Source organism: Trichechus manatus, unplaced genomic scaffold (genome assembly GCF_000243295.1).
Source record: "Trichechus manatus latirostris isolate Lorelei unplaced genomic scaffold, TriManLat1.0 scaffold00006, whole genome shotgun sequence".
Classification (NCBI taxonomy): Eukaryota; Metazoa; Chordata; class Mammalia; order Sirenia; family Trichechidae; genus Trichechus; species Trichechus manatus.
In genome coordinates this window covers 9556270-9567727 of record NW_004443942.1, presented here as the reverse complement: position 1 = coordinate 9567727, position 11458 = coordinate 9556270, and the positions used below count along the sequence as shown (strand labels likewise).

Here is an 11458-nt window from a genome sequence, read left to right as displayed (position 1 = left end):
TTCTTGAAGTAGTGTTTTGTAGTTTTCTTTGTATAGGTCTTTCACATCCCTGGTTAGATTTATTCCTAACAATTTTATTTTTTTAAGGGCTATTATAAATAGTATTGTTTTCCTGATTTCCTTTTCATCGTTCTCCTTATTGGTGTATAGGAATTCAACTGATTTTTGTGTGTTTATCTTGTATCCTGCTACTCTGCTGAATCTTTATATCAGTTCCAGTAGTTTTCTCATGGAGTCTTTTGGGTTTTCTATGTATAGTACCATAACATCCACAAACAGGGACAGTTTAACTTCTTCATTACCCATTTGGATGCCCTTTATTTCTTTTTCTTGCCTTACTGCTCTAGCTAGGACTTCCAGCACAATGTTAAATAGGAGTGGTGATAAAGGGCATTCTTGTCTTGTTCCTGTTTTCAGGGGGAATGTTTCCAGCCTCTCTCCATTAAGAATGATGCTGGCCATTGGTTTGCCCTTTATTATGTTGAGAAATTTCCCTTCTATACCTATTTGGTTGAGAGTTTTTATCAGGAATGGGTGTTGGACTTTGTCGAATGCTTTTTCTGCGTCAGTTGAGATGATCATGTGATTCTTTTCTTTCCTTTTATTTAGGTGGTGGATTACATTGATTGATTTTCTAATGTTGAACCATCCTTGCGTATCTGGTATGAATCCTACTTGGTCATGGTGGTGTTTTTTTTTTTATGATGCTGAATTCTACTGGCAAGAATTTTGTTGAGAATTTTTGCATCTATATTCATGACAGATAATGGTCTGTAATTTTCTGTTTTTGTGGCGTCTGTGCCTGGTTTTGTTATCAGGGTTATGCTGGCTTCCTAGAATGAATTTGGAACTGTTGCTTCCTTTTCTTTTCTATGTTCTGAAATAGTTTGAGTAGTACTGGTATAAGCTCTTCTCTGAACGCTTGGTAGAATTCTCCAGTGAAGCCATCTGGGCCAGGTTTTTTTTTTGTTGGGAGTTTTTTTTTTATTACCTTTTTAATCTCTTCTCTTGTTATGGGTCTGTTCAGATTTTCAACATCACTTTGTGTTAGTCTGGGTAGGTAGTGTGTTTCTAGAAATTTATCCATTTCCTCTAGGTTTTCAAATTTGCTGGAGTATAGTTTTTCATAATACTTGGTTATGATCCTTTTTATTTCAGTTGGGTCTGTTGTAATGCCCCCATTCCATTTCTTAATTGGGTTATTTGCATCCTCTCCTGTTTTTCTTTTGTCAGTCTGGCCAGTGGTTTGTTGATTTTGTTGATCCTTTCAAAGAACCAACTTCTGATTTTGTTGGTTCTTTCTATTGGTTTTCTATTCTCTATTTCATTTATTTCTGCTCTTATCTTTATTATTTCCTTTCTTCTGGTGACTGTGGGCTTTTTTGCTGTTCTCTTCTATTTGTTTGAGTTGTGTAGTTAAGGTTGTGATTTTGTCCCTTTCTTCTTTTTTGATGGGTGTATCTATTGCTATAAATTGTCCTCTGAGGACTGCCTTTGCTGTGTCCCAAAGGTTTTGGTATGATGTGTTTTCATTCTTGTTTGATTCTAGGAATTTTTTGATTCCATCTCTGATTTCTTCTATTACCCAGTGGTTTGTAAGTAGGGTGTTATTCAGTTTCCATGTAATTGACTCTTTTTCCTTGCTCTTCCTGTTGTTAATTTCTACCTTGATGGCATTGTGGTCAGAGAAGATACTTTGTATTATCTCAACGTTTTGGATTTTGTTGAGGGTTGCTCTGTGGCCTAAGATGTGGTCTATTCTCAAGAATGTTCCATGTGCATTGGAAAAGAATGTGTACTCTGCAGCTGTTGGGTGAAGTGTTCTATATATGTCTCTGAGGTCAAGCTGGCTGATTAAAACCATAACTTTTAACTAGCAAGAAAAGCAAAAGTGAAATAAACAAGTATATAGAAACCAAAAATTATTAGTGGTTATCAGAGGTGGGAGGAAGGGCCAAGGGAGAAGTTGTTGCTTGGGGACAGTGAGTTTATGTTAATAGTGGTGAATAATTTGGTAAAGGATAGCGAAAATGCTTGCAAAACTTGAAGAATGTAATCAATGTCACTGAATTATACATGTAGAAATTGTTAAATTGGTGTATCTTTTGTCATATATATTTTTACCACAATTAAAAAGAAAAACTACTAAATCAATAACAAAAAGTTATTATGGCCAGAAGAACAAATACATAGATAACAATCTTAAAAAAAAAAAAAAGAAAAGCAAAAGTGAGCCTCACCCTCACGTGACCATACTGAACTTAATTGTATCTTAAGCTAGATTACACTTTTCAACATAAATTTACTTACTGAAAATTATCTCTGTCTTTTCAGTGCCTTGCATACAACAAAAAACCAAAAACCAAACTTGTTGCAGTCGAGTTGATTCCGACTCATAGTGACCCTATAGGACAGAGGAGAATTGCCCCATAGAGTTTCCAAGGAGTGGCTGGTGGATTCAAACTGCCAACTTTTTGGTTAGCAACCAAGCTCTTTAACCACTGTGCCACCAGGGCACAAGTGGCTCAATAAATATTAGGTCATTTTAACACATTTATTAACAATAAACATTTACTGAACATTTATGGGTAATTTTTGAAAATAAACAGAAAACCCAATCAAGACAGAAAGGCTTCTATAATGAACCACGGGTTAACAATGTATTAGATGATGGTTATATCCTTCTGTACACAATGGTGAGATTTAAAGCTCTGCCATGCAAATTACTGAAGCTCCCATGAATGGTTATCATAGCTTACAGATCTCAGAGATGAAAGAGGGAAAGATTTATACTGTGGCAGAGACTTCTATTTGCCTGCGAATATCCAAATCTGTCCTTCCTCTTCAGTAAGAAAGCCCAGTTTTATTCAGGGCAGCCATGCATTCAGCTATATTTCCCAACTCCCTTGTAGCTTAGGTGTAGCCAAGGCTGAGCGTTGATTCAGAAGTCTCCTTAATGGGGGAGATGCATATTTCTTTGTCTTTTCCTTGCTTCCTGGAACTTGGCTGTGATGGTTAGAGCTCTAGCAGCTATCATGGACTATGAGGATAAAAGCCACACCTTAGGAATAGCAGATCAAAGAACTGGAAGAAGTTTAGGTACCTGATGACTTTATGAAGCCAAAATATGTATCCTGGACTGCCACTCCTAGAATTATTTTTATGGGAAAATAAAATATTGTGTAATTAAGCCATCATTGTTAAGTCTCTGTTTTTGTTTTTGTTTTGTTTTGTTTTGCAACCAAATGCAATTTTTAACTGATAACTTACCTTCAGACTGGTAAAGAATATTTATCTCTTCTTTACAGATGAGACAACTGAGATCCAGAGAAGTTGGAGAACTCGCACAATGTCAGATTAGTGAAGAGATGGGTCTTGGTCCTAGCCCAATGTTTTTTCACTAAAAACTGACTCTTAAGCAGTCCCAGCTGTATAAAAATAAAATTTAAAATAAAAAACACGTTAAGTATAGATACAAATTTAGCCTTATTACAATAATGGTACATGATAGTGTATCATTTGTCACATACTGGGAAAAGAAAAAGTGCTAAATTTTTATGATGCAGATGGAGACTAAATTATATCATATTCCAATGGGGGGAGGGTAATAGCAAATAAATAGAATCAACAACCAGAGTAAACAGAGATATGATTTATTATACCTAAGTTTTACCGTATCCTTCCTTCCTTAAATAACTAAAAAAGGTTCAGTTTAAAAGCTTATTTTTTTCAGTAATGAAACTCACGATATAGGGTAAGTTTTCCTGTTAAATCCTTAAATGAACTTTTTCTTAAAAATCCTTAACTGGAATTCTTCTTTACTCTTACCACCACTTTTATAATTAATCTTGGCCCTAGCTTCAGTGACAGAGATCAGTAATAAGAAGCATCCCAAACTCTTTTTTGAAACCCCACAACCTAACTGTAAAATACAAGGCATTTAGCGCAAGTATAAACTAATTGGAGAACATATCAATTATTTCTAAGCAATCTGGAAAGAAAATAAGCAAATAAAATGTCTTCAAATTTTAACAATACATATTTCTTTATATGTTACATTTAACATCAAGTCATCTGTGGGAAAGAGTGATCATATATATGTTGTACATTAGAAAGGTCTATGACTATTATTCACACAACATGGTAAAAAAATAAATAAACAGCAGATTGAATCCTAACCTCCCCATTTACTGGCAAGTTACTCTGCCTCTTTGATTTTCCTGCTTATAAAATTGAGCTAATACTACTTCATATATTTGTTGACATGATGAAAATAAGAATGAATGCAAAGTGACTAACACAATGCATGTCAATAATAAACTCTCAGTAAATATTAATGCCCTTTCCTTCTTGCCCTATAATGAAAATCCGTTCTGCAAAACACCCAAAGTTATAGAATTTAAGAAGCAAGAAACCAGTTTAAATGTCATTTTTTGAAAGGCCACATTAGAGCTCTCCTCTGAGCATTGCCACAGCCAAAGCCCTGATGCAGCAGGAGGCCAGAGGAAGGAATATGTCCAACACAAGCTCTTCCTCCCACCCATTCAAACAGAGCTATTGCAAGTGACCCAGGTTTCTTCCTCCAAGGCACTGCCTGAGCCAGGAGACCTGGGTTGCTTCTTCTCACTGCCAATGTCATACTCCTGACAGTAAAAAGGGGTAGGATAGAGAAAAATAAATGGCTTTTGAGTTCCTCGATGGCAACAGTGACAAGGACAACAGGTAAGCGGGTGCTTAGCTACATTTATCCCTTTAAAAATGAGAATCAGTGAGAAAGTGGGGATCAAAATAATCAGATGTATGACCAGGGAGTTGGACTCTAACCCTTGCCTGTATCAAGACCACCAGTATAGACTTTAGTATCTCTGATGCCCTTATCTGTAGAAAAGGACACCAATCAAGGAAATCATTATATTTCCTTTTGTTCCCATCTTAACAAGGGGTTACAGTATCTGGTAATAAACCAAAACCTAACTTGTTGCCCTCGAGTCAATTCTGATTCATAGCAACCCTATAGGACAGAGTAGAACTGCCCCATCGAGTTTCCAAGGAGCACCTGGTAGATTCGAACTGCTGACCTTTTGGTTAGCAGCCTGAGCTCTGAACCACTATACCACCAGGGCTCATGAAAAACAGACACTGTTGCTTATCTGTATCATTCATAAGCATATTTATTAAAATTACCATGTCTTCATTGTTTACATGTACTTCACATAAATAAAATACCAAAAAAAAAAGAATAGTTGCCATGAGTTGATTCTGACTCATGGCAATGCGATGTGATTCAAGGTACAATTGGGTTCCATAGGGTTTTCAATGGCTGTGATCTTTTAGAAGTAGACTGCCAGGACTTTCTTCTGAAGGACCTCTGTATGGAGTCAAACTGTCAATCTTTCTGTTAGTAGCCAAGAGCTTAACCATTTGCACCACCCAGGGACAACTAAGATATAACAAGTCAAGAAGCTCTGCCAAAAATAAAAGCATGTAACTGCTATCTCAATTTCCATAAAGTTGCTCTAGAATTTTAGAACCAGAGAATTCTGGGACCAGAAATTATCTTAGAGGTGATCTGATTTAGTGCCTACTTTTATAAAAGATTATTAAACACAAGGAAGTTAAGTGACTTGGCCAAGATTTGGCAGAGCCAGGTTTGAAACCTGGCCATCAAATTCTTAATTAAGTATATTTTCCACCATATCTTGTTTTTTTTTTTTTTTGGGGTGGGGGTTGTTTTTGTTTTTAATTGAGAAATCATTAAAGTTATTGAGGTTCTTTTTGAATAAATTATTTGAAATTGTTGTTAGTTGCTGTGGAGTCAATTTCGATTCTTGGCAACCCCGTGTATAGAGTAGAACTGCTCCACAGGGTTTTCAAGACTGAATTTTCAGAAGCAGATCACCAAACCTGTCCTCTGAGGCACCTCTGGGTGAGTGTGAAATTGTTAGCAACTTGTTTTTTCAAGTCTCTAAACTAATTACAAGTATCAAACATAAAAATATCCTAATATGTGTTTCAGGCCATGTCTTAGTCACCTAGTGCTGCTCCAACAGAAATACCACAAGTGGATGGCTTTAACAAAGAGAAGTTTATTTCCTCACAGTAAAGTAGGCTAAAAATCCAAATTCAGGGCATCAGCTCCAGGGAAAGGCTTTCTTTCTTTGTCGGCCTTCTTCTCTTCAGTGCTCCCCCAGACTAGGAGCTTCTCCGCGCAGGGAACCCGGGTCCAACGGACACACTCTGCTCCTGGCACTGCTTTCTTGGTAGTATGAGGTCCCCAATTCTCTGCTTGCTTCCCTTTCGTTTTATCTCTTGTAAAGTAAAAGACGGTGCAGGCCACACCCTAGGGAAACTCCCTTTACATTGGATCAGGGATATGACCTGGTTAAGAGTGGTGTTATAATTCCACCCTAATCCTCTTTAACATAAAATTACAATCACAAAACGGAGGCCAACCACACAATTCTGGGAGTCAGGGCCCAGCCAAATTGATACACACATTTTGGGGGGGACATAATTCAAACCATGACAGGCCACAACTAACAAATTTTCCCATTCCAGACCTTCAAGTGTTTAGAAAAAATTCATCAGCTATCACTGCAAATATAGTCAACTCAATTATTCATAATACTTAAGAGATTATCTACTTTAAGGATTATTTTCAATACATTTAAAAATCCTGGACTTGATTCCTCCAGCTACCCAGTACTTGAACTGTGCACACACTCTTGCCATCGAAAAGGTCCTTAGATAGTGGAAACCAATTTAGGTATTAGTCTAAGTAAAGCAAAATTAATTTGGTCTGTCTATGGAGATACACAGATCCCCAAACAAAAAGACACTGGTATCGATCATGGTACTGATACTCTATATTAGTGCCTTTAATAAATGACTAATTTTTGAAAGGTATCCTCATTGCCTTAATTGTACACTTCATTTCGGCTGAGATACATAGAGCACAAACCAACTTGGAAAAAGGCACCCTGAAAGGGTATATACCAAATGCGTGATATGATCTCCCAAAAGACCAGAGAAAGGTAAGCATAAGATGGACTGAGCCTTGGAAGATGGGTAAAATTAGGAGAGACGGAGGAAGGCAGCATGAGTAAGTAGGAGACAGGAATGAATTTTTGACTCATACTAGAAAGTTTGACCAGATCATGGAGGGGCTCAGGACCATGATGAAAAACATGTTTCCATATTCACCCTAATAATGACTGAAACTGCAAATTTTATTTGAGATTTCATTTCTAATTCTAAATTTACATAGTTTTATCTTAAAATTTTGACCCTATGAGCTGAGGAACATTCATTGAATACCTACTTCAGGTTTTATAAAACAAAAACTCGCACTCAGCTTAAATCAGGATGGATACTGAGACAATTTCTATAAAGGAAAAGACGGAAGAATCTGGATATAACCTGAATCTAATTATTTAACAGAATCTACCAAGGAAGCCCTTATGAAACAAATAATTAAAATAGGTTGTAAAAGAAGCTATGGGTTATCTGATCTATATCTATCACACCACTTGTCATACTGCTTTTAACCAATTCCTTAAAGCAACTGTCTAATCAGTTCTTTAAGGAGCCCTAGTGGCACAAAGGAGCCCTGGTGGTGCAGTGGTTAAGAGCCACAACTAGCTACAGCTGCTAGAATCCACCAGCTGCTCCCTGGAAACCCTTTGGGGGCAGTTCTACTCTGTCGGATGGGTCTCTATGAGTCGGAATCAACTTGACAGCAACTTCTTTTGTTTGTTTTGCTTTGTTTTTGTGGCACAATGGTCAAGTGTTGGGTTAGACTGCTAATTGAAAGGTTGGTGGTTTGAACTCACCCAGGAGCTCCATAGGAGAAAGACCTGACTATCTACTTCCGTAAAGATTACAGCCTAGAAAACCTTACTGCGCAGGTCTACTCTGTCACATGGGGTCACTATGAGTCGAAATCACCTCAACAGCACCTAGCAACAATCAGTTCTTTCAACTTTCCTGTAGGGAAAGTTCGCAATCTCCTTCAAGGAAAAGAGGCAAGAATCTGGATGCTACCTGAATCCAAATTATTTAACAGAATCCACCAGGAAAGGTCTTAAGGGAAAAATAATTTAAAAAAGAAGCTATAGGTCATCTGATCCAAACCTATCATACCACAAGTCATACTGCTTTAAACCAGTTCTTTAAAGCAACTATCTAATCAGTTCATCTCTAAACTAGTGGCGTAGTGATTAAGAGCTCGGCTACTAACCAAAAGGTCAACAGTTCGAATCCACGAGGCGCTCCTTGGAAACCCTATGGGGCAGTTCTGCTCTGTCCTAAATAGGGTCGCTATGAGTTGGAATGGACTCGATGGCAACGGGTTTGGGTTCTGGTATAGGGAAAGTCTACAATCTTCTTCAAACAAAATTCACTATCAGAGATTTTTCCATTTAACCTTTCTCCCTCCCTTTTTTATTTTATTTTTGTTACAAAGGTAACATATCATTTCGCGTTCATATTCATTAATGAATTTAATAGCCTCAGATGGTAACAGTTATTCGATTGTATAAAAAGTACATTATCCAATTCAGGAGTTCAGAGGACACTTTGAGAATTTCAAGAGGTTCTGTCTCCCGAAGTCAGAATAATGGTTCCTGTTCTCCCCCTCCCCATCCTCATATTGTAAAATAATTGCCATCCTAAGACCGTTGCCAGCACCAACCACAATAACCACATTTGCTCACCAAGCGACCACTTAGCAGGTGCAACAAGGAAGTAACACCCTTCTCATTCTTTAAAATCGAAAGGGCTAACCTAATAATTTGTCACCTAAGGGAAAACAATACCACAACTGGCACGAACTTTCTCCTCTCCTAGATGGTGTCAAGGGTTGCTGGCTTAACAGAACTGGCAAAAGAGCAACATTTACCGGCCTAGCTTTGCTCCGCGGCGCCGGGAGTAGTACCAGCCTAGAACTGGTGGGTACACCCTCCTCACCAGTAGGCACCTCCTTAGCCTATCTACCTGTCCCGGTGGCCAACGCCGAGCTGGACCCCTACCGGGGTCTCGATCTTGCATTCACCCCAACCTGCTCGCCGCCAAGAGCCCGCCTCCCTCATCGACCTCGAAGAAAGCTTGGGTACCCTGCAGGCAGCAAGAGGAGTGGAGAACAGGATCCCGTAGACGCCCCCTCCTCACCGGTGCCTGTCCACTCTGCGGCGCCAGCCATCCTCACGCTGCCTGAGCAGGGCGGGCGAAAACCTGAGCCTTATCTCAGGACCCGCCCCAGGCTTCCAGCCGTGCTGACCCGAACTCACCTCAAAGCCACCAGCCCCGCCTAGGCGCGCTTGCTGTATGCCCACAACACACTGGTCCGACTCTCCGCTCCCGGCCGGCGGCTTTGCTCGGTCCCTCCACCTACTGCGCGCTCCCGCCTCCTCGCTGCCATGGCGACAGCCCCCACCCCCCGACAGTCGTTGATTGGTCCGGCTCGGGATCGCGGAGGGCACCAATTGGCTGGGGTGGGTTCAAGGCCGCGCCAGCAAGGGCGGAGGCGGGCGGCGTGGAGCGCGAGCGCGAAGGAGTCTGGGGGAGACTGAGCCTAGAGGGACGTGGCTTTCTGCGACCCGGGCGCCGAAGCCGCGCCTCTTCCTTCCCTCGCTTTGCCGGAGGATCCTGTAGAGCAGGTCTTGGTCGGGTGAGGTGCTACCCCTGGACTGGGCCAAAACCCCAAAGATCTCCTCCTTTTTGGCCTCAGGCCTGCGCCGCCAGCGGCCAAACGAGTCAGAGACTGGCTGTCAGGCCCATTCTTGCCCCCAGGCCTGACTCTGGTCTGACACCCCCTAGTATCTTACTCGGTCACTGTGACCTGATAGTATTTACCTCTTCACCTCTCAGATCCATCTGCAAACATCTCTTTTCTGTACACCCTACCCCTGTAGAACTGAGACATCTATTCCAAATCCGTCATTTTAAAGTTGGGGAAACTAAGGCTTAAAGGTATACCTGGCTCGAGTGCTAAAGAAACTTTTGGAGCCTCGAGGTTACTTTCAAAGCTGTGTTTGCCAAGTAGTAGCACCTCTCTGAGCCTTTGTTAGCGAAGATTAGATGACATTCCAATAAAATATACAGAACCTGCTAAACAGTGGTTAGTAAGGGTACCTACTATTATCAGCAAGTAACAGTGTAGTAGCAAACTGCACCAACACGGAGCCAGACTGCCTCTGTTGGAAGAACCCAACTCTACCTACCGCTAAGGAATTCGTGGCTGAAGGCAAGTTACTTAAGCGCTCAGTCTCCTTGCCTATAAAATGGGGATACTAATAGTACCTTCTCCTTATTGTAGTTATTAGCTGCCATCAGGCCGGCTCTAACTCATGGCAACTCCAAGTACAACAGACCTAAACACTGCCCAGTTCTGTGCCATCTTCATGATCATTGGTGTGCTCGAGTCCACTGTTGGAGCCACTGTGTATTTTGAGTGCCTTTCCACCTAGGGGGCTCATCTTCCAGCACTATATCAGTATGCTGTTGTGATCCCTAGGGTTTTCATTTGCTGTTTTTTGGAAGTGGATTGCCAGGCCTTTCGTCGTAGTCTCTCTTAGTCTGGAAACTCCACTGAAATCTGTCCACCAAGGGTGACCCTGCTGATATCTGACATACTGATGGCATAGCTTCCAGCATTATAGCAACACGCAAGCCACCACAGTGTGACAGACAGATACACAGGTGTTGGACCTCCTCCTTGCAGCATAACAAATTAATAGGATAGTGGCTGGCACATAGTAAGCACTCAGTTTTAGCCTCTCAGGCTGCTAGGACTATAACTCAGGTCTCTGGATTCCAAAACCAGCTATCTTTATTCTTAAATACCTCTCACTCATAGACCAGTACCTCAAAGTTAAGCTCCTCTTTGAGGTTCAGAAGGGGACTGTAAAATTAGAGAAACAGTCGGTAAGACTGCTCTCACTTTTTGCAGCAATTGCAAGTTCAGGGGTTCCCAAGACTACCCTTAACCCTATAGGACAGAGAAGAAATCCATAGGATTTCCAAGGAGCAGCTGGTCGATTCGAACTGCTGACCTTTCGATTAGCAGCCAAGCTCTTAACGACTGCGCCGCCCTTCGGTTTGATAATTTGCTAGAAAGACTCACAGAACTCACTGAAAGTTGTTATATTCATGGTTACAGTTTATTACAGCTAAAGGATACAGATTAAAATCAGCCAAGGGAAGACTTGCATAGGACAGAGTTCAGGGAAGTTTCAAATGTAAAGCTTCCAGTTGCCCTCTCCCTGTGGAGTCATGGACAGTGTTACAATATGCATGTTACAGTACACATGGAGTATTGCCAACCAGGGAAGATCACCATAGCCTTGGTGTCCAGAGTTTTTATTAGGGCTCCATCACGTAGGCATGGTTGCTTGCTCATGTGGCTAATTGCAGTCTCCAGCCTCTTAGAGATCAAGCTGAGCTGATCCCTTGTGACCAA

General features: G+C 40.8%; 1 protein-coding gene across 2 annotated transcripts in view; it reads right to left on the bottom strand.

Annotated features, from left to right (window-relative positions):
• NUCB2 (nucleobindin 2) overlaps positions 1 to 9397 on the bottom strand; it is a 46641-nt gene extending 37244 nt beyond the window's left edge. For both annotated transcript variants that reach the window (XR_002825114.1, XM_012557238.2), the window contains exons 1-2: positions 9288 to 9397; positions 3271 to 3428 (exon numbers count right to left, since the gene is read on the bottom strand). The gene's annotated coding sequence lies outside the window, so the exon portion shown is untranslated. The remainder of the gene's footprint in view (positions 1 to 3270; positions 3429 to 9287) is intronic.
• Positions 9398 to 11458: the final 2061 nt, after the last annotated feature.